Source organism: Enhydra lutris, unplaced genomic scaffold (genome assembly GCF_002288905.1).
Source record: "Enhydra lutris kenyoni isolate GAN:26980312 unplaced genomic scaffold, ASM228890v2 scaffoldscaffold48, whole genome shotgun sequence".
Taxonomy (NCBI): Eukaryota; Metazoa; Chordata; class Mammalia; order Carnivora; family Mustelidae; genus Enhydra; species Enhydra lutris.
The window spans coordinates 5,768,116-5,788,562 of NW_019154132.1; the positions used below are offsets into that span (position 1 = coordinate 5,768,116).

A 20,447-nucleotide genomic window follows, 5' to 3' on the forward strand; every position below is an offset into this window, starting at 1 on the left:
GGGAATCTACTTACTCAAGTGTCGTTTGGAGCCACAGAAAGCAGGACTATGACCAGAATTTAATCAGGTGTCTAGTGAGGACAGAGCAAGGTAGAATGTTCTGGAAGATTTACATGAGGAAGAGAAGGATACCTCAAGGCAATATAGTGCCAGTCAGGGCATCCTGTTCCAGTGGGGCTGCTGTGGTCAAGAGAGGGCTAGTCAGACGCTTATGAAATGAATTGAGGAACTTCTGTTCAGATCTCCCCAGCATGTCACCGCCACCTGCTCACGGAGACCTCAGCCTCTTGCAGAGTTCCTATCGTGTATTTCTGGAGGCCCCTAAGGGTGTCCCGCATTTGCTTATGCAGACTTCCCCTGAACATGCCGGTGATTCACGGGGGACCCCGGTTTCCTCCTGGATATTGCCAGCCCTGCTGCTGCCCCAGCCAGCACACCCATGAGACTTTGGGGGGTCTTCATGGAGTCTTGCGCTGTTTCAGGTTTGGGCAGAGCTGTGCCTTCCCTTGCTGGTGTGGCACCTGTCACACAGCTCTGCTTTGAGCCCCATGTCCCTTCCTACTCCACAGAGCCCCTCCCTCGAGGCTTTCGCCTCCAGGCAAACCCCTGCCAGAAAAGGCTCCGGGATTCCAGTGCAGACCTGACTCCCGCTCAGTTCAGACCAGAATCTCTTCCTCAGAAGCAAAGTTCAGAAATGAGGACAAAATCAACAAGATGCCAGTCACCTTCTCCTCTTTTGTGAACAGAACTATTTTTGCAAGATGTCTTACTTAATATTTCTCAGAGGAGAAAGAATACCCCACGAAAGTTTTTAGATTCTGTATCTGACAGATCCGGCCACTTTTCTTATTCTCTACTTCCTCCTGACAGGAAGTGACGATAGTAAGATGGGAAGAGAGGAAACCCGCAGTGAAAATGAAGCAGGTAAAATATTTGTACAAGAGATGACAGCTGTGGTCTACGCATTTACGCAGAATTTTACTGGAATAATCACTTATCCCAGCATTTATTAAATACAGTAATCTCTCCTAGCTGGTCATCTATCTGGCAACACACATAGTATCAGTGATGGTAGAATGAGCATTTCTAACACATTCTGTTCTGGCAATTTCCACGTTGCATTGTATTCATACAGTTCCCACCCCTGCACTGTGAGTTTTGGCCAGTCATTGGGACTTCAACTTTCTACTCTATTTGAGGAATAAAATATAGCAGCCACTCAATAAACATATGATGAATGAATGATAAAAAGAACGAAAACCCAGGAACAACATACCGACATCATGTTTTCTCCAGATATAACTGACATCCATTTCCCTGTAGACCAGAAAGAGACCCCATTTGGTCACGTTTTGCAGATGGGTGACCAGAACCCTTTACCGTCAGTCATGATGGTTTATTACTGAGGAGAAACAGAGTAGAGGGTGGGGACAGCTCCTCAGGAACAGGAATTGGATTATAGCAGGTTGGATTCTGAGTAAACTGCTGGTTTAAAAATAGTGTTTTTGAGACTAGTGTTCACATGGAGAAAGGAAGAAAGGAAAGAGGAAAAAAAAGTACCTTTGAAGAAGATTGGTTGTATCCTATGTAAAATATATTTTAATACTCTGAGCTCCCAGGATCAGAAAAGTGTTAGAAGTATGCAAATTGTTCATGATTACCTAAGAAACCCATTCCTTGATTGGAAGAGCAGAAATCACAGGGCTGAAGAGAAATTCAAGGAGTCAAATTATAACGTCTTTGTGTGTATGTTTGTTTGCCACAGGTGAGGAACAAGGGAAATTGTGAAGGAAGGTAACATGAAAGGAAGAAAAAAGCTATCTGTACAGGAAGGGCAGAGAAGCCTTAGCTCTCTTGAACGTGGGCTTTCCAAACCACTACGTACTTACGCCGTGCCATTTAGGGTCACAGGAATACTGGATCCCTGACATGGCTGCCAACATCCTTTTCTAGCAGCAGCTTCTTCCCTCATGTGCCTGGCTCTTAGGACAGCTTCCACACTGGTCCAGTGGGACTCTGTCCCCAGACCTAAGTGATTGCTCCAGGAGTGGGCACCTTGTAAAGCTGGGCCAGTAGGCCTTTTCTCCATAATGTTTGGATGGAAGACGAAAAAGAGCTTAGGCTGCGAATGACATATCTAGGAAACATCTCTGGCCACATTTCAGTGAATGTGGTGAGCAGAGAAGGAGAAGGAAATGGCAGAACAGAGATATGACATGGAGAGAAGAACTGGTGTGGTTGAGTCCTCGGTTCCATTCTATTCTCGGACCAGCTGTATTCCTCCCTTCCCACACAGTTCAGTTGTCCACTCCTTGCTCAGATTCCCTAAGCAAGTGTAACCCCCTGTTGTTTAAGTTGGTTTCACGTGGGTTTCCATTATTTGAGATCAAATGAGTTCTAAGACATGTAATTACAGACTTAGGGCATTGGAAGAGGGCAGGAAGGAAGACGGTGACAGGCCAAAGTCCTCAGCTTCTTTTCCAGAGAACTCTGGAGCACCAGAGAGTTGAGGCTGCAGGGGCCCTTGAGTTCCAGATGTTTCTGTTCTGATTCTGGTTCTGAATGGTTCTTTTCCTCTTAGCTAGAGTAGCTAAAACTTAATGTATTTCAAGTTGTGACTCCTTCATCCTAGCGACCATGAATGTGAACACTTCCCATGGGTGCGGCACAATGCTATCTGTGATGCTTATGGTCAGAAGATATAAAAATGACTTTTTAAATGAGCTCTTGTCCTCAAGGAGCTCACAATCTGATAAGAGGGTCAGTGAACATAGATATCTGCAATTTAATATGAGAAATGTCTTAGATGACGGATGGCACCACCATAATTTCAAAGAAGAGTAACGCCTCTCTTGCCCTAAATGATCAAGAAGTGTTTACAGGTCATGGTTCAGCTAACAGGTAAGAGTTAGCTATGGAATGGGCCAAGATATTCCAGGCAGAGTAGGCCACATGCACAAAGACAGGAAGAGAGAGAAATGAAAATAATTTAGTGTGCCCAGCATACAGGAAGCATGGCGGAGTGGGGAGAAATGAAGCTGGAGGGTTCGGGAGGAGCTAGATCTTAAAGGCCTTGCATTTCCTTATACACATGTGGACTTTTCTGGTAGAACATGTAGGGAGTCGTGCTAATTCAGCTGTTTTCAAATTTGGAAGTGATTATCTGTCTTGCGACTCTATTGGCCCTGGCTAAAGCTGGAGGTAGGGAAAGATGGAGAAGCACATCTCAATAGCTTATCTGAATGGAGGAGATGAGTCTGAGCTGAGACAGTGGCCAGGGCCTTATGGGAGAAGCTGACCAATGGGAAGGATATTTGGGAGTTGAAATACACAGGAATGGTGGAGCCCGTTGAAGGAGTGAGCATGGAGATGAAGGAATCCAATATAACTTCCAAGTCCTGAGTGGTATGACTAAGAGGACGAGAGGGCTGACCTTGAGGTAAGGGGTTAAATATGGGGAGCAGTGCTTTGGTGGAGATTATTTGGTTAGTTTTGGTCCTCTTGAGTTTTAGGTGGGCTGCCTGGGAATGCCGGCCCAAGAGCTCATGAGAGACAGGCCTGGATTAGAGTATACTGTTGGCAGTTGGCGCTCTGGTCAGAACAGGAGAAGGGGAAGGCAAAGAAAGAATGAACTCCAGGAAAGGCTTAAAGGGATGGAAGAGAAAACGAGTGAGTTGAAGGAATTAAGAAGGGTGACCCAGAAGGTCCAGGTAGAGGAGCAGAGGCTGGGGCATGAAAGCATGGAAGGTCCGTCTTACACGAACAAGATTAGAGAGTGCAGTCAGGTGACCTGCCAAGACCACATGGATTTGGCCAGTCCAAAGCCTTCAGTAGCAGGTTCAAGGACAGGAACTACTTTGGTGAATCATATTTCTTCTCCTTTCCCCCTTGTTTTGCCTTCACAAATATTTATTCCACAAATGTTAGTAACTAGAGAATACTTGATATAATGGATATATACAGAGGGTTGATGTGTTAGGGAGCAAACAAAATGTCCTAACCCTGGCACCTAGACCTGGGTCTTCATGGCTACGTGTTTGGTGATGTTGGTTTGGAATAATGTTGTGGGGAAGTTTCACTTTCCAGTCACTTACCTGTTTGTATGTTCCCTTCCCCTCTAGCTCATTTAAAGGGTGGTAGGGCAGGTGATCCCTCTCTGAGAAGCAGGAATTATACAGGAATGAGGCTTTGAGATTAGTCTCCCATACTGGGGTGGCTCACTTAAGATAAGCCTCATTAAATGCACTTCAGAGGAGATAGCCCAGTGTATTGAACTTAAGAAAGGACATGGCATGCCAATTAAGACCTGAAAATATGAATGGAATTTGGAATTTCAACGATACTTTGATCAGCACTTCTTAAAATGGTATAGGGGGTGGGGGGAAAAGACTCCTTAAGGTGACGTATACTTTCCTTCGGCTCTACACAGCCTCCTGCTTCAAAGGAGGAAGCCACCCCTGAGGGACAGAAGTACAACCCAGTACCCAAAAAAAAAAAAATTAGACTTGACCTCCACTCACCTCTCAAAGCAAAAACAGCCTCCCCAAAATGAGAGAAATAAAGCTAGGAAAAGAAGGTGTGAGGCATATATCATAAGGTAAACAGAGAGGAGTAGATTTTGATTATATTTAGAATTTTTTTTTTTTTTAAACCTAGATTGAATCAAGGAATACCTATACGTTGAACTTCTTCGTTGCAGGATTCCTACTGCCAGAAAGTCTATTTAAATATGAATCCCAAATAATGTGATATCACATCTGATACAGGAGTATATCTGGCAATATTAAACAGATCAAATTCTTGGGGAGACTAGTCTGAATTGAAGCTATTCTTGGCATAAAGTAAAGGAGATCAATACAGATATTCAAGATGGAAAAATCCTAATAGTTAATAGAAAACCAAAACTCAAGGTCCCGCCAACCTTCAGAGCAGAGCTGTTTCAAGTGCTTCTCAGAAAACAAATGTGTCGGGGCACCTGGGTGGCTCAGTGGGTTAAAGCCTCTGCCTTTGGCTCAGGTTATGAGCCTGGGATTGAGCCTGGGATTGAGCCCCACATTGGGCTCTCAGCTCAGCAGAGAGCCTGCTTCCCCCTCTCTCTCTGCCTCCTGCTCTGCCTACTTGTGATCTCTCTTTCTGTCAAATAAATAAAATCTTAAAAAAAAAAAAAAGAAAACAAATGTGTCTTAGAGATTTTAGCCAGGGGCCCTTCCACATCTTCATGTCCTGGGGGGCATCCTCCCTCCCTTCCTTCCTTCTTTAAATCATGTAATGTCTCGTGTCCCACCTATCCTGTCCCTCAGACAGCTTTGCTCGGCCAATGGCCGGACCAGGTGGAGATTGAAATTGGATCCTATAACGTATGACCAACTTTATACATTGTAATCACACCGTTTAATTACTTTAAATAGTACTTCTAGCTAGGTTTCCTGCTTAGAGTACTACCAGGAGGATTTTTGTTCTTCTAGCTCATGCTGTAATAGGAAAATGGCAAGACAGCTATTGTACTCCTAATTGCAAATTTGTTTAATTGAAATTACATTCAGTCCTTCTGACATACTTTCAAGCAACTGTGAAAAATAGCTACTATGATCTGTTGGTATGCTGCTTTGAGTGGCTAATAATTTTAGTTGGATGGTGTTTTTAGTTCCTTATTATCAGTAAACATGAAAAATAAAGTTAGAATAAAACAGCAGCAATAACTGCAAAACTTTATATCTGTGTGTAAGTTGGGCCTTGGCATTATGTTTTAAAAACCAGCTTCCCACCGCCCCCCTCCCCAAGAAAAATAAAGAAATTCTGTTGAAATATCTGCTGGGTATATTCTGTGGAAAATAGATCTATACAATCCATAGCGGATGTGAGGAGAAGATCTCCTCTGTTGCACTTTACCCATGAACCCAAAGTCTCAGATTCAAGGATGTCTAACAAATCTGTTTTAAATTGGTGTCCATGTAGATGGTGTCCCCTTGGAAGGGCTACCCTAAACTTAAATTTTCTGTTGGCTTTGTTTTTTTAATGAGGTGAAATTCACATGACAAAATGAGGCATGTTTGAGTAAGCAATTCAGTGGCATTTAGCACATTCACAGTATTGTGTGACCACCACATCTATCTGGTTATCTAGATCCAAGACATTTTCATCACCCCAAAGAAACCCCACACCCATTGCAGGGCTGCTTCCTATTCCCCATCCTTCTGTCCCCCATCCCGGGCTGCCACCAATCTGCATTCCACCTACATCATAGAAAAGGAACTCACACCATATATGATCCATTGTGTGTGTCTGACCTCTTTCACTTAGCATGTTTGTGAGGTTCTTCTACCGTTCAGCATGTAGCAATCTTCATTCCTTTTTACGGCTGAATAATTTTCTATTCTACATATAAACTACAGTTTACCCATTCCTCCCTCAGTGGACATTTGGGTTGTTTCCGTATTTTGGCTACTGTGAATAACGCTGGTAGGAACACATACGCAGAAGTGTTATTTGAGTCCCTGTTCTCCATTGTTTTGGGAATATACCTAGGAGTAGAGTCACTGAGTCATTTGGTGATTCTGTGTAACTTTTTGAGGAACCGCCAGACTGATGGCTATGGTGGTAAATCACTTTACGTTCCCACCAGCCATATACACAGGTTTCAATTTGCATCCTCTCCAACACTTGTTTCTCCCTCCCTTCATCCATCCATCCTTCCATCCATCCTTCCATCCATCCTTCCTTCCTCCCTCCCCCCTCCCTCCCTTCATCCATCCATCCATCCTTCCATCCATCCTTCCTTCCATCCTTCCTTCCTCCCTCCCCCCTCCCTCCCTTTATCCATCCATCCTTCCATCCAGTCATCCATCCATTTGGTTTCAATTTATATTTCCTTAAAGACTAAATGATTTTTTCATCTGCTTGTTGGCCATCTGTAAATCTCAGGAGAAATGTCTATTCAAATCCTTTGCCATCTTTTTAATTGGGTTGTTTCCTCCCCTTTTTTTGGAGTTGTAAGGGTTCTTTATATGTTCTGGATACTGGATGCCAAACTTTTTATTGCTTCTTTATCTCTTGAAAGTTAAAAATTATTTCCTTCTTTCTCCTTCCTTCTTTCCTTTCTTCCTCCTCCTCCTTTGCTTTCTTACATGCTGAAAATATTAAATTTGGGTGTTAGATATAATGGCTGTTTAAGAAAAGAAAGGTATAAGGAAGATATTTAAATTTCTTGTAATTCAACAACCCACAGGTAAGCACTGTTTTCATTTTTATACCCTTTTTCCATTCCTTTTTTTTTCAATATATAGGATAAGCGTGCATACCTATATATTCAGAGAATTCTGCTTTTGTTGCAAACTATTTTTTAATGCTTTGATGTGGAGAAGGTCTATTTATTTACATATAATTAGCAGAGCACTTTGTTGTTTTAATGACTAGTGAGATAGAATCTTTCATGAATTTGTTTATTATTTCAAATACCTCGCTTAAGTGTTCAGGTGCTGTGTTCCCTTTTTCTGTTGGGGTTTTATAAACAATAAAACATCTCAGATCAACTTGGTATAAGCTATTTATATCCCTAGAATTCTAGTCCATTTTCTCTCGTGGTTGTTATGAAGCTTTTTTCAGACCATATCTGCCTTTTGTTATTCTGTGTGGTGTTTGGGACAAGAGGGATAGTTTATCTTCTTTCATATTGTCATGTCTAACATTTTTTTCATTGATTCCTTCAATTGTTTTTCCATGTAAGAAGTCCTTGTCTATCTCGTAAAGGATTATGTAAATATTTGCTTACATTTTCTCTCAAGTTGTTTATTATTTAAATTGTATTCCTGGCTCTGTCTGGAACTTACCATGGTGTTGTGAGATGAGAGGCCCACACTTTCATTTTCCTAAACAGCTAACTATCTTTCCTGATACCATTCATAAGATTAATAATTTGCAGTAAATGAATCTGTTACCAAAGACATGAAACCAATTGTCTTACTCAGTTTTTTTAGAAGACACTTAAACACAGGCTTGTATATGAACTGGGTCATCTGTGCCTTGGTTTACATGAATTCCTATTCTTACTAAACGAGAAGCCACCATCTCATGTCAGACCAGAGTAGCCATGTGGCAACGCTTAGTCCCTCTTCTGGAGGCTATGTTATAGTCCACAAGTGTGGGGAAGCAAAGCTTCCACGTGGCTTTTGTCCTGGGTAAATGCTTTTATGTCAGATTGATGAGGTTCCTGAGATTGGGGTATGGTTTCTGTGGTTCAGTTGACCTGCAGGGCTATACAATGTAGTTGTTGCCACATTCTGTCTTATTCCATATTATGTCCCAAAAGGAATGGAAGGTCATTGCTCAGGGCTGGGAAGCCTTCGTGGGCCAGTGGCTAAAGCTTGGGCTTTGGAGGTTGCCCTCAGTTTAGTTCTTTTCTTTGTTGGCCTGTGGGACTTTGAGCAACTTGCTTTATCTTTCTAAACCTCAGTTTCTTTATCTTTAAAATGGGTCTAACATTAGGAACTACTTTAAAAGGTTATTTTGCAGTGCCTGGTGCATAAGTATATAGTAAGTGTTGTTGATGGTGGTGATAATACCCTAGCAATGAATTTCTTCTGGGAGAAACTAATAGTAATTAAATGCAAGCATTTAATACACACCAAAAACAGCAAAGCATCTAGGTTAAAAAGCTTAGTGAGTTGTACTTACTGTAGTTAAGCTCATACTCAAAATAAGTATCCAGTTTCTCAACGAAAATTTATTCCATACAATAAAATTGCTTTCTCAAGGTCTTATTTTGGATATGAAGAGGGAACAAGAAGGTTGAGGATATGACAAGGGAAGAAAAGCATAGGGAGGTTAAGATGTAATAAATTGGGGGGGGGGAGTGTGAGCACTGTAGGACATAGGTAGCACATCGTTGCTGGTAGAAAAGTACAACAGAGGAAATGAGAAGGATGCCCCATGGTAGGAAATGACAGAACTGGGCTGCGCAGCCAGCACGTCTGTTCGCAGGGCGGGATTTGATGAGACAGACGTCCACTCTGGACAGGCCCTGCGTCTCGGCGTCTCAGGGTTTTGAGTCAGGCCTGAAGTCTACACCAGGGAGTCTAAATACCAGAGGGATCTTGCACAAGGTAGACCGCACCCTGTATTCTGATTCGGAATTCAGCGAGCAGTTCATGCGCTGATGTAAGTGAACACCAGCTAGTTACTGTCCGTGTTCATCAGACAAGGGATATCAACCATTTTTAGGAGATACCACCATTTTGTCATCATCTGTTGGTGTTTCTAGGTCTATTTCATAGCAAAATAATTTTCAAAATACATCAACTACTAGACATCTCTTTTTAGATAATGTAGTTATATTAATTTATAAAAAGCGATTACATTTCGTTTTGAGTTTTAAAGACATGGGATAGGTTTGTTTGGGTGTTTGTGTTTGTTTTTGTTTGTTTTCATCAGCATTTCTGTTCAGAGATATCTAATGAGCATTCCAAAATTCGAAGTCATATATAAATTATACTGGGTGTAGCTCCGAAAATGGCAACACTTATATGGAAGACTAAAAGTGAAAATCTTTAGGGCGCCTGGGTGGCCCAGTCAGCTAAGCATGCAACTCTTGGTTTCAGCTCAGGCCATGATCTCAAGGTCATGAGATCAAATCCCATGTCAGGATGGTGATATTGAGAACTGTATTGGGCTCTGCACTGGGTGTGGAACCTACTTAAAAATTAAAAACAAAACAAAGTTGCAGACATTAGTACATTTCCCCCCAAATACTTCAGTGTGCATATCATTAACTTTATCACGAGAGTATGTATATGTCATATGATAGGCATACTTTAGCATGCCCATCATTAAATACAAAGAACTGTAAATATCTAAACTATACTATTCTCGGGCACCAGGGTGGCTCAGTCAGTTGAGCGTCCATCTCTTTTATCAGGTCATGATCTCAGGGTTGTGAGATCGAGCCCCAGGTCACGCTCTGCACTGGGTATGGAGCCTGCTTGGGATTCTCTCTCTCCCTCTCCCTTTGCCTCTCTCCTCCACCTACCCACTTTCTTGGAAAAAAAAAATTTTTTTTTTAAATAATATAAATAAATAGGTAGAAATAAAAACGTCTGTGAGCCTCTCCGCTCTCCCAATCCAGAGCAGTGGGCCCTAGCAGCCATGTTGTGTAGTGGGGCTTCCTCTCTACACCCTGTCCCTAGCCCCTAGTCTCAGCTGATTGGACCCAGACAGATGCTTGACCCACTACGAGAATTTACAGTTGGGGATGACAGGGATTCAGTCATTCTTTTGACAGAACTGTCTTCCACGTTATCTGTTTGCCTTGAGAAGCAAAGAGGCACAGAACGGCATTCTACAGAGAAGAGAGCCAGGCAGATATACAGACGGAAGTGGAGACAAGAGGCCAAGATGGAGTCTAGAGGTCAGCCAGGTCCCTTATTCCTGTGGTTTCCTGTGGCCAAAAGGCCTGCCTCTCCCTGGCCGTCTGGCTCCTGAAACAAATTCCCCATCCCTGAGGAGCCAGCAGGACTCCGGGAGTAGATTTCCTTTTCTTGCCCCAGAGCCCAACAGAGGTACCCAGGAAGTCCAGCGGTTTCCTGTTTCTGTCCCTTGAGAGCCTCTTTGTTAGCCTAAGTGCCAGAGTACTTTCTCTGGCACTTAGGAACTTTGCTGCCTAAGTGTCTCCTTCAATCTGTGAGTTACACTTTCTGACCCACTGCGTTGGCACAAGAAGCTCCCATGTCAGAGAGAACCCAGAGAGCCTCCCAAATCAAGAAGAGCCATGCCGGGCACCAGATGGCAAGGAGAATTTCATAGAACATATCAATAAGAAGTGAAGCCTCTGTACGAATACTTTCCATAAACCCTCTCGGCTAAAGAGAGCTTCAGTCAAGTGTACAGGGAGACAGATAGACACATGCAACCCTCCATCCCGGCACACAGTGGCCCAAGACACTCCCAGGAGTATGGCAAACTCACAGAGGAAGAAGAATCCAGAACAGAAGGAGGAGCATCAGATGGTCGGGTCAGACTAAGCTGTTCCTGATGAGGAGGACTAGGAAGGTACCAGTGTTCCCAGGCTCGACATATCCCATCCGGTCAGTTGTTTGATGGTGTCTGAACACAAACTGGTTGAGGGCGGTGTCCAGTGGCTCCAGCCCAGCACTGTCTTTACTCAACTGACCTCATTACACTTTCGCTACCCACCTTGGGACGAGCAGTGTTGTGGGCTCCCTTTCAGACTCAGACACCAGACAGCAGGGGTAGAGCATCTCACCCAAGGAGACACAGCCTCTAAGTGACAGAGCCAGCATTCCACCCCAGCAGCCTGAGCCCAGAACTTGTTCCTACCAGACCGCCATATTGCTTCTAGTGTATGGCTTTAAATCGCTTGCCGGCTTCTTTGGTGTCTTTCTAGAGACCCAACATGAAGGCTTCCACATTACCTTGCTAGGACTGCTCTAATAAATACCACAGACGGGGTGTTTTAAATAACAGAATTTTATTCTCTTACCGCTCCGGAGGCTAGAAGTTCGAGATCAAGGTGTCAGCAGGGTTGGCTCCTTCTGTGGCCTCTCTCCTTGGCTTGTGTGTCCTCACAGGGTCTTCCTTCTGTGTGTGTCTGGTCCGAATCTCCTCCTCTTATAAGGCACCAGTCAGATTAGGGCCCACCCCATGACCTCATTTTACCTTAATCACCTCCATAAAGACCCTATCTCTAAATAAGGCCATATTGTGAGGTGCTGGAAGTTAGGACTTCAACAGATGAATTTTGGGGGACAAATTCAGCTCACAACAGCTCCTTATAGGAACTTTATGGGTAGCTCTTGATTTTGGTCCCAGTCTGATATCTAAGGTGGGCCATGATAACAAGGAGTGCCCCTTGGAGCAGTGACTTCTGCCTGGGGATGCTGCAGCATATACAAGGAGAGGGTCCTGTGTGGTCGCTCTCTGAGGCCATAGTCTAGCACAGGACTGGAAGAGAATCATACACTTTGCTTTTGGGGGTTATAATGAAAAGAGCTAGTTCAGGGACTGAAGCTTGCTGCAAAAATATACCACAGGTAAGGGAGACATGACCCCAACCCAGTCTTCCCAGACCAGGCCTCCCTGAGAACTGACCTCTCTCGGGATAGGTACTTTACTAGCTGCACCCAGGAGGCTCGTTTCAGGGCTAGACCATGATGGTGCCTCTCTCCCTGGTTCCTCATGATTCTCTTTCTCTTGTGGCATATCTGACTTTCTAGGGGAGAGAGGATCTGATTGGTCTGTAGAGTCACTGCCATGATGGTGGAGGGTGGTAGTTGGGGGGGTCTCTGCTGGGTAGAGCTCAAGCCACTAGTTGCTGCATGGCCAACCCCCATCCTTGGTCCAGTCTTCAGAGGCCTGCTCATGGGGCTCCAGCACATACACTTAGGGGGCAGCAAGGGTGGTAGGCATCATGCCACACATAACTGGCAGCCAAGCCCACAGCAAGATAAAATCTACTTCTTAAGAGCATGTGCAATTAGGTCTATTGACACAGAAGAAAGAGACCTCCATTCTAAGGCCAGCCTCTCTGTTTGGACAGCTCACCCAGGCTCTTTGAGCCACTGGTTTCATCATCTAAAAAACTGATGTAATAACCCTCCCTGAAAAGCAGCATTCTGAGTCAAAAAGGAGTTGAAGTTCTTTAAAGTACATCCAAATAGTTTAAAGCAAGGTGATTGAATTTTTTATTTTAACACGTGTTTCTTCAGCCTTCGGTCCCAGTGCCTGTTACTGTACCTTTGTACCTCCCATCCTGTTGTCCTGTCGTGGGAGTTATTTCATCAGAAGCCAGACTGGTGGCCTCAGTGATTATTTGAAATTTGCATATGAAATGTTATATTGTTTATTCCCTGCACTTAAAGAACTTCTAAAGATTTGCGCTCATCCGGGAATCATGTCAGACATATTTGGGATATTTGGAGGAATTTTCAGGAATGAGAAGTAGCTGCTTCTTGCTTAAATAAGGTTCCCACTTCAGTGGGCCATTTGCATAGATAGCCTGTAGGGAACCGTAGTGCCTGGGAAAGGCCACATTTTGTGAACTGGGGAATCAGACCGATCTTCCTCTCTTCTTTAATCAGCGTTTATCTCTCTCTTTGCAAATGGGTCTGTGAGAACAGAGCCAGTGAGGGCTCTCTCTGGAGGTGTAGGGCCTAAAGATGGTACACGAGGTCCTTGGAACATTTCACTGACTGGCAGGTAAGGGCCCCTTCAGAGCCAGTCTGTCACTCCCCATTAGAGATGTGGCCTGTTCCCCTCCGTGGGGGGATCTGCTGCCTGTCTGCTGCTTCAGGTCCTGGGCGGCTGGCTAGAACACGGGGTTCTTTGAAGGGTCACCTGCTTTCCTCCCCTTGCTTCAGAGCTGTAGTGCCCAAGGGTCCCATACTTTCCCGAAGGTACGCTGTCTCTCTAATCAACTCCCAATTCAAGTGGTGGGTTTCTGAATAATTTTTTTTTAATCATGCCCCATTTGCTAATAATCTGCTTCACTCTAGGACTCTTTAACTTTTTTGTGAGGGTGTGCCTTTGAGGTCTCTTTTTCCTGTAGCCCTCTGAGAGTAATTCCATTCCTTTCCTTTCCTTTCCTTTCCTTTCCCTTCCCTTCCCTTTCTTTCCCTTTTTTTCTTTCTTTCTTTTTCTTTCTTAATTTCCTTAAGATTTTTACTTATTTATTTGAAGAGAGAGAGCAAGAGAGAGCATGAGTGGGGTGAGGGACAGAGGAAGAAGCAGACTCCTTGCTGAGCAGGGAGCCTGGAGCGGGGCTCGATCCCAGGACCCCAGGATCATGACCTGAGCCAAAGGCAGACACTTAATGGACTAAGCTGCCCAGGCGCCCTGTGGGTACTTTTCTTAGGGTGTGTGTGTGTGCATACGTGTGCTATCATGCACCAGCTCCGTATGACAGACTATATTATGTACTGATATGGGGGGAGGACTGAGGCTCAGAGAGTCTGATTCACTGGCCTGAGCTCGCAGAGCTCTTGGGTAGTCATGGCAGGCCTTAAAGGGGTCTCAGCAGCTCAGACTCTGCTTCACATGCAGAACAGCCAAATTAAACCTGACAGTTGGCCATGCCTCCTCCTTGGAGCACCAGAATTGTACATTTCCAGGTCAGTGTAGCAGACTTGAGGTCTGACCTGCTCACATAAGGAACAGCAGAGGTTTCGTGCCGAAGTTGCCAATGGCCCAGGTTTTACGACGAAGGCCCCGCTGCCCTGCTCCTGGTGCAGGCTGGAGACAGGCCAGCTTCTCTTCCTGTTGGGAGGAGTGCTAGGAGGGGAGTGAACAGCTGTTTTGGAAGATTGTCCTTATTTTCAAAACACAATTCAATTCCCTTGGGGCTCTTCTTACTCACAGTGGTGTGTCATCCCAGAATCACAGAGAGGGGAGGCAGACCAGCTGATGCTGTTCAGCAGGCTTCTCGCTGTCCATTGTATTCTGTGTGTCAACGGTTCTAAGGACAGCACACTCCCAGGCTGCATGCCCTCGATGCCAAGGGCCGGTGACGAAAGTCGGGATTAATGTTAGCCCCGGGGAACTCACACAGAACATGCTTGCTTATCCAAAATGGTTATCCGTGAGTGACTACACGTACTGAGCGTGGGTTACAAGGTATCAAAGAGTTCAAGTACAGAGGCCACCAGGCAACCTGAACAGTAAACTCAAGGCTCCCTTGGTCAGGAAACCTCTCATGACACCCCGTCCTCCAGGGATAGCTGTTCATATTGGTGGCCACTCTGCCTATATGTACGTCCATCAAAAAGCCACTAACATTTTATTGTACTTTGTGTTTTCATGTGTTTCCCGCGAGACTGTAAACTCGAGGGTAGGAATGTTGTCTTACTGATCGATTACCCTCAGTACTTACCAATCATTAGATTAGATGGTTAGTAAATATTCGTTGAATGAATAAAATCTTCTTAGCCATGGACTTACAGGAGTCCCCCCTTATCCACAGGGGGAATGTTCCAGGACCCCCAGGGAATGCCTGAAACCGTGGATAATACCAAACCCTATATATACTCTGGTTTTCCTATATGTGCACACCTGTGATAAAGCTTTATGAATGAGGTACAGAATGAGAGTAGCAATAATCAAGTAGAAAAATTATAATAATATCCTGTAATAAAAGTTCTGTCTTCGTCTCTCAAAACACCTTACCGTACTGCACTCACCCTTGTCATGATGTGGCATGACAGAATGCACACACAACGAGACAACGTGTGGTGAGTGACATGGGTGCTGTGACACAGTGTTAGGCTACGATTGACTTGCCAAGGATACACCAGAAGGGGGACTGTCTGCTTCCAACCCCAGCTAAGCACAGATAACTGGGACCACGGAAAGCAAAACTGCAGACAGGGCGTGGGGACGACCATATGCCAATCTACATACGTGCCCATGTATGTGGACGTGTGTGTGTATGGATTCTAACACGTCCACGGGTAACGTGTCCTACATATATATATATATATATATGAAGCAGTAATTTCCCATTTTCGGGGAACAAGTTCATTACTGCGGAGAACTATAAACATACAACAGTAGAGGCTTACGCATGAGCTGTGCTGATCCAAGACAATCCAGCTATATTGCTCTTGGGAATATTCTCAATCCCAGATATGTCTTTTTTTTTTTAAGTCACTTGACCATTGTTTAAGCTTTCCGATCGTGTGCATTAAGGGCTAATGATGGTTTACTCTGAGATAGAACTTGGGCTGAAAAAAATAAAACTCTTAATTTTAAACCCTTTTGGAATATCTCAAGTTATTCCTTCCCCTTTAAAACAGTAATTGAGAGCTGATATTCCGGCGTTTCCTGTCTCTGCCCCGCGTGTAGAATCTAACCCAGCACCTCAGGAAGAAGAATGGAAGGTTTTTTTAAATGTCAAAAAATAAAAATAGAACTTCCTCCTGTGCCTCTCACTCCAGCTTCTGTGGCAGACCTCGGTTGCCTGCTTTCTAGGATTAGATAAGAAAGTACTTTACACAGCTGTAAACAACTCAAAAGAAGGGTGGATTTGGAACACACGGTGCCATGTCAGTGCTCATGATTGGAGTCCATTGGGCCAGTAGGGCGGGCACAGAAGGATGGGGGCTGTGGGGGAGCTCACAGGGCTCAGCAAACCTTCCACAGCCCAGCGCTGGCTTTCCGAGCTCCCTCTGGGTCCTCCTGACACTCCAGCACCACGGCCTTGTAGACCCAGTATGCCTCCCCTGGCCCCGGCTGGGCCCGACCCCGCCACGCTCACCATCGCACCATAAACATGGCCCCCATCCCCAGAGAGATGGGACAGAAGGGAATGAAAAGCTTGGAACATGAGATTCAGGAAGAAGCTTGATTGGCAGCTTTTTAAAGAAAGAGTTCTTTCAGATGAAGGAAATAAATCGTCCCACTCTAAGAAAAACTCTTACCTCCCTTATGATCTGGCTTCACGCACATAACACGCACACAAATTTTCTTCCTGGAAGAGGGAGCAAATGGATGTGGGTGAGACGAGGAGCTGAAATAATAATCCAGCTTTGATCAAAACTCCTTGTTATAGTGTTCCCTCTGAAAATGATTTCTAATCAATGAGTGCTACCATAGAGCACCGAGGAGTAATTACCTTACATGTGTTTCACTCTGAGCTGTGATTAGAAACAAGATGTGAGATCAGAGGGGCATAAGACGAATAGAGGAAGGGAAAACCTCACATAGGAGCTGAAATGCATGGGCTGTGGGATATTTAAGGCACATGGAGGCTTGATGCAGGTAGAGATGCCCACGTTCGTTCTTCTGGGTGATGTTTCCCGGCTACGCTGAGGATAGCAGCGGGTAACCTGTTGCGGTAACTTGGCACGTGCTGCCCTTACCTCCAAAAACAAGGCGACCAGCTGGCTCCCACTGAAGTGTGAGCCTTAGTTCCCAGGTGTTCTGCTGCGGGATTTGGGCACCTGCACCTGCACGTTTCCCCGTGGTTAGGAGCCCGTTTTCAGCATGGCCTGCTTGGCACAGTCTGCACCTGAGCAGTCGTGGAACCTGGGCTTTTTTAGTCCAGCTCAAGGCGCAAGGGCCTGGGAAAGGGAATCAGACACTCGGAATAGTTCTACCAGTGAAAGAAAAGCTTAGAGGAGGCTAGGGTCAAGTGCCTGGTAGTATCACTGAGAAGCTGAAGACCCCTTGGTCTGTCGAGGAGAGAAGAGGTCTTTGGCCCAAAGTGTTTGCTGGGCATAAACTGAACCCATGATGAAGGGTTTCTGAACTCTTATTAAGAATATATGGTGAACATATAATGAAAACACCCGCACACTGAGAAGCAGGAATGTTCATTCTGGTGACCATCCTGCCATAGGGCAGCGCTCAGGGGGAGAAGGTTCCTTATGTTTGTCAGTAAGACGGGATCCCTCCACAACTCGATCACCAATTAGCCACAGCACGGCCACTGTTGGGCCTGCTCCTTCCTTTCCTTGACAGGTGCCCGTTGTGTGCACTGATTCCTTTTAACCCTCGTCTTCAAATAGCTGAAAGAATGTCAGCATTTCTACACATGTGATCTTTAAAAGCCTCTCAGCATGCTTAGCATGTGATTTCCTTAAAAGCATCCTTAGGTGATACCCTCCCCAGAGAAAAGCTTGGAGGGCCAACGTTTGATCTACCAGTTTTAAACTCATTATCAGTGGTTCGTTTTATCTCATGATGTTCCTAAGGTTTCACCCTGCATTCCTCATTCCAGTAGATAATACTATAATTTTTAAAACATTCTTATCCTTTGCAAAAGGACTGAGAGAAGCTCGAATGTGTGGCAGGTTGACTGTAGTGTCATCCTCTGCGTGTTTACAAACGGGAAGAGCTCCAGGACGATCAAGGGCTCGCCTTAATGTAGACCAGGTGAACTTACATTGACCCAGATCTTAACGATTTCTGAAGAAAGTGACATGAGGCACAAAAGGACACCTTACCAAATACCTTTGCTTTAAACACTTCACTAGTTGCCTTGGGCAAGACATCCTTTCCACCTTCAAGAATACTTAAACTCTTCCTAGGTTATCCTGGAAACCTTTCACCCAGCAGTAACTATTAGTCACCTCTGAAACAATGAAGGGCAGTCATCCTGCCACTGGTGTGGAACTGGGGACTGGACCAGAGGGCCTTTCCCTGCTCGCAGGCAGAAGGAAAACAGCCAGAGTGTGTCTCAAGTGTCTATGAAAAATTTGGCCGAGGCTCCGGGCCAGCGTTTCTGTTGTTATTTTAGATTTATTCAATTAGAGTCCCAAACGAAGTAAATTGAACTGTGTGGCGGATTTGAATATTACCTTGGAAGAGAGCATAAAGAGATTAACAAACCCTAGGGGACGAGGGAAGAAGCGTGCCAGGCTCCTCCTTCTGTCCCCACCCTCCGGCGGGGCATTCCAGGCTCATTTGCGAAGGACCAGAATCAGCGCAGAACAGCAGACGTGCCTTTTGTTCAATGCCACGTGGTGCTTTTCCTGCTTTCCTGGCCTCTGAAATTTCCTCCGTGTGCGTGAACCGCAGCAGACATAAAGCTGGCACGTGGGGAAGCTTTCAAATTGAAGAAGGGGGCTTCAGAGGAAGGGGAGCATTTGGGCCAGTTGAATTGTGCCTTTGTCTTGGCATTTGTGTTGTCTGGCACTGTCGGCTGCATTCAGTTGACCTGGTGCTTCTCAAAATCAGCTCGTGAGAAATAATTAACGCTAATTGCACAGAGGCTGGAGGAAAAATAAACCAGGAGCGTCCTCGGCCCCACAGTCTTTACCGCTATGTAGCGATTGGTTGGCTGACACTTCATTCAAAGAGGGAGGCGTTGTTTTCCATGTTTTTTACTCACGGTTTAACCGAGGCACAGGCATAGGATGATGCCAAGGAGGCCATCCTGTTTTCAGGATCCAAGTGGTGTTTTTAAATAGAAGTCTTTCATGCTTCGGCAGATTGAGACGGTGAGGAGTTTTCGAGTAGAATAGGAAGTTGGAACCGAGGATGGAGAGGGAGGGGCAGGGAAACACAGAGGAGAATGTTGAGGTTTTCTAGGGGGTTTCTTTCGCTCTCAATGTTCTTATTTCCGTGGGCTCTCATGGTTTTGGGGATATATCCGTGGCTGCCCTTAATATCAAGGCTACAGGATTACCATGAGAATTAGAGAAGGATATATGCAGGTTGCAGTGCTTGTGCCACTAACTCGTTGTGTGACCTTGGAAGAATCACTGCTCTCTGAGAACCTACTCCCCACCTGTGAGATGAGGAAGTGGGGTCACGTCGTCTCCCTATCTGCTCCAGCGTTGCCCATCAGCGGTCCGCCTCCCGTGGCCTCGGGTTCTGGTCTGTGGCTCCTCTGCTCTGGAGAAGAGGAAAGGTTTTCAAAAGAATGCCTAATGGGGTTTGGATTCGCAATCTGTTAAAACCGTTGTGGTTTCCCTAGCTCCCTATAGGTATTTTTATCAGAGGATACCTAGGGTGGGGAGGTGAGACCCATCACATCTCCTTTACTTGTTCTTAGTACTGAGGACCTTGAGATTGAAGAGCAGGAGGAAGACAACAGTGGCCCAGGTGCATCTTCGGCTTCGTTTTGTTGGCGGCGTTCCTCGTGGTCAGCCACTCTTCCCGCCTCATCCCATCCGGAGCGGGCAGTTAGACGTTGGGGCTGCCCCCTTCCCCCGCCTCCTCCTTCCCTTCCCTCCTGGTAGGCACCCACGTCTTATCTTCGTACCCCGAGCACAGTCTTTGGCACACGATAATCAGAAGGTATTTGTCCCCTGCCTGGGTTCGAAAAGGGGACCAAGAACATGAGAAGGAATACTTGGAATTAAAACTGGAATTTAATGTAACCAACCATGTCCTAAAAATAAAATGGAATGAACATTATAAGGCAAGATCGAGCATGCGCACACTTGCCAGCCTGGTGCTTCTCAAAATCGGCATGTGAGAAATAATTAACGCTAATTGCACAGAGGTTGGAGGAGAAGTAAACCAGGAGGGTCCTCGGCCCCACAGTTTTTACCGCTATGTAGCGACTGGTTGGCTGACACTTCATTAAAAGAATGTGGCCTCCCCACATTCAAAATGTGGGCTAGAGTTACCTAAAATGCTTTGGAGACGGATCGATCACCTCTGATTTCTATACCGTCTTAGAAAATGTGTAACTTGCTCTATCAGATGTACTCCAATCACTGCTTTCTTCATTCAGAAAGTTAGAGCAGCTCGTCCTTTGTACTTCAAGCACCACACCTGGAAAACAATCGAACAAAAACAGGTTCCAAATAAAGGAGGACATCTCCTAGGGAAGAGTCGGATGGTGAAATTACTGGATTAAAAGCAGGTGAAATGCAGTCATGTGCTTTAACTTCCACAGAACAGTCAATGAATGATACCACCACACATCCAGTGGCCCCAAAGAACCTTCTAGACTGTCCCTCTTTTTGGCAGCTCCTGCAGTTGGCTTGTAA

At 45.2% G+C, this 20,447-nt stretch overlaps 1 protein-coding gene across 1 annotated transcript in view; it reads left to right on the forward strand.

The window, feature by feature from the left end:
- LOC111156761 (phenylalanyl-tRNA synthetase 2, mitochondrial) overlaps positions 1–20,447 on the forward strand; it is a 399,584-nt gene that overhangs the window by 262,814 nt on the left and 116,323 nt on the right. The gene's annotated exons all lie outside the window — the stretch shown is intronic.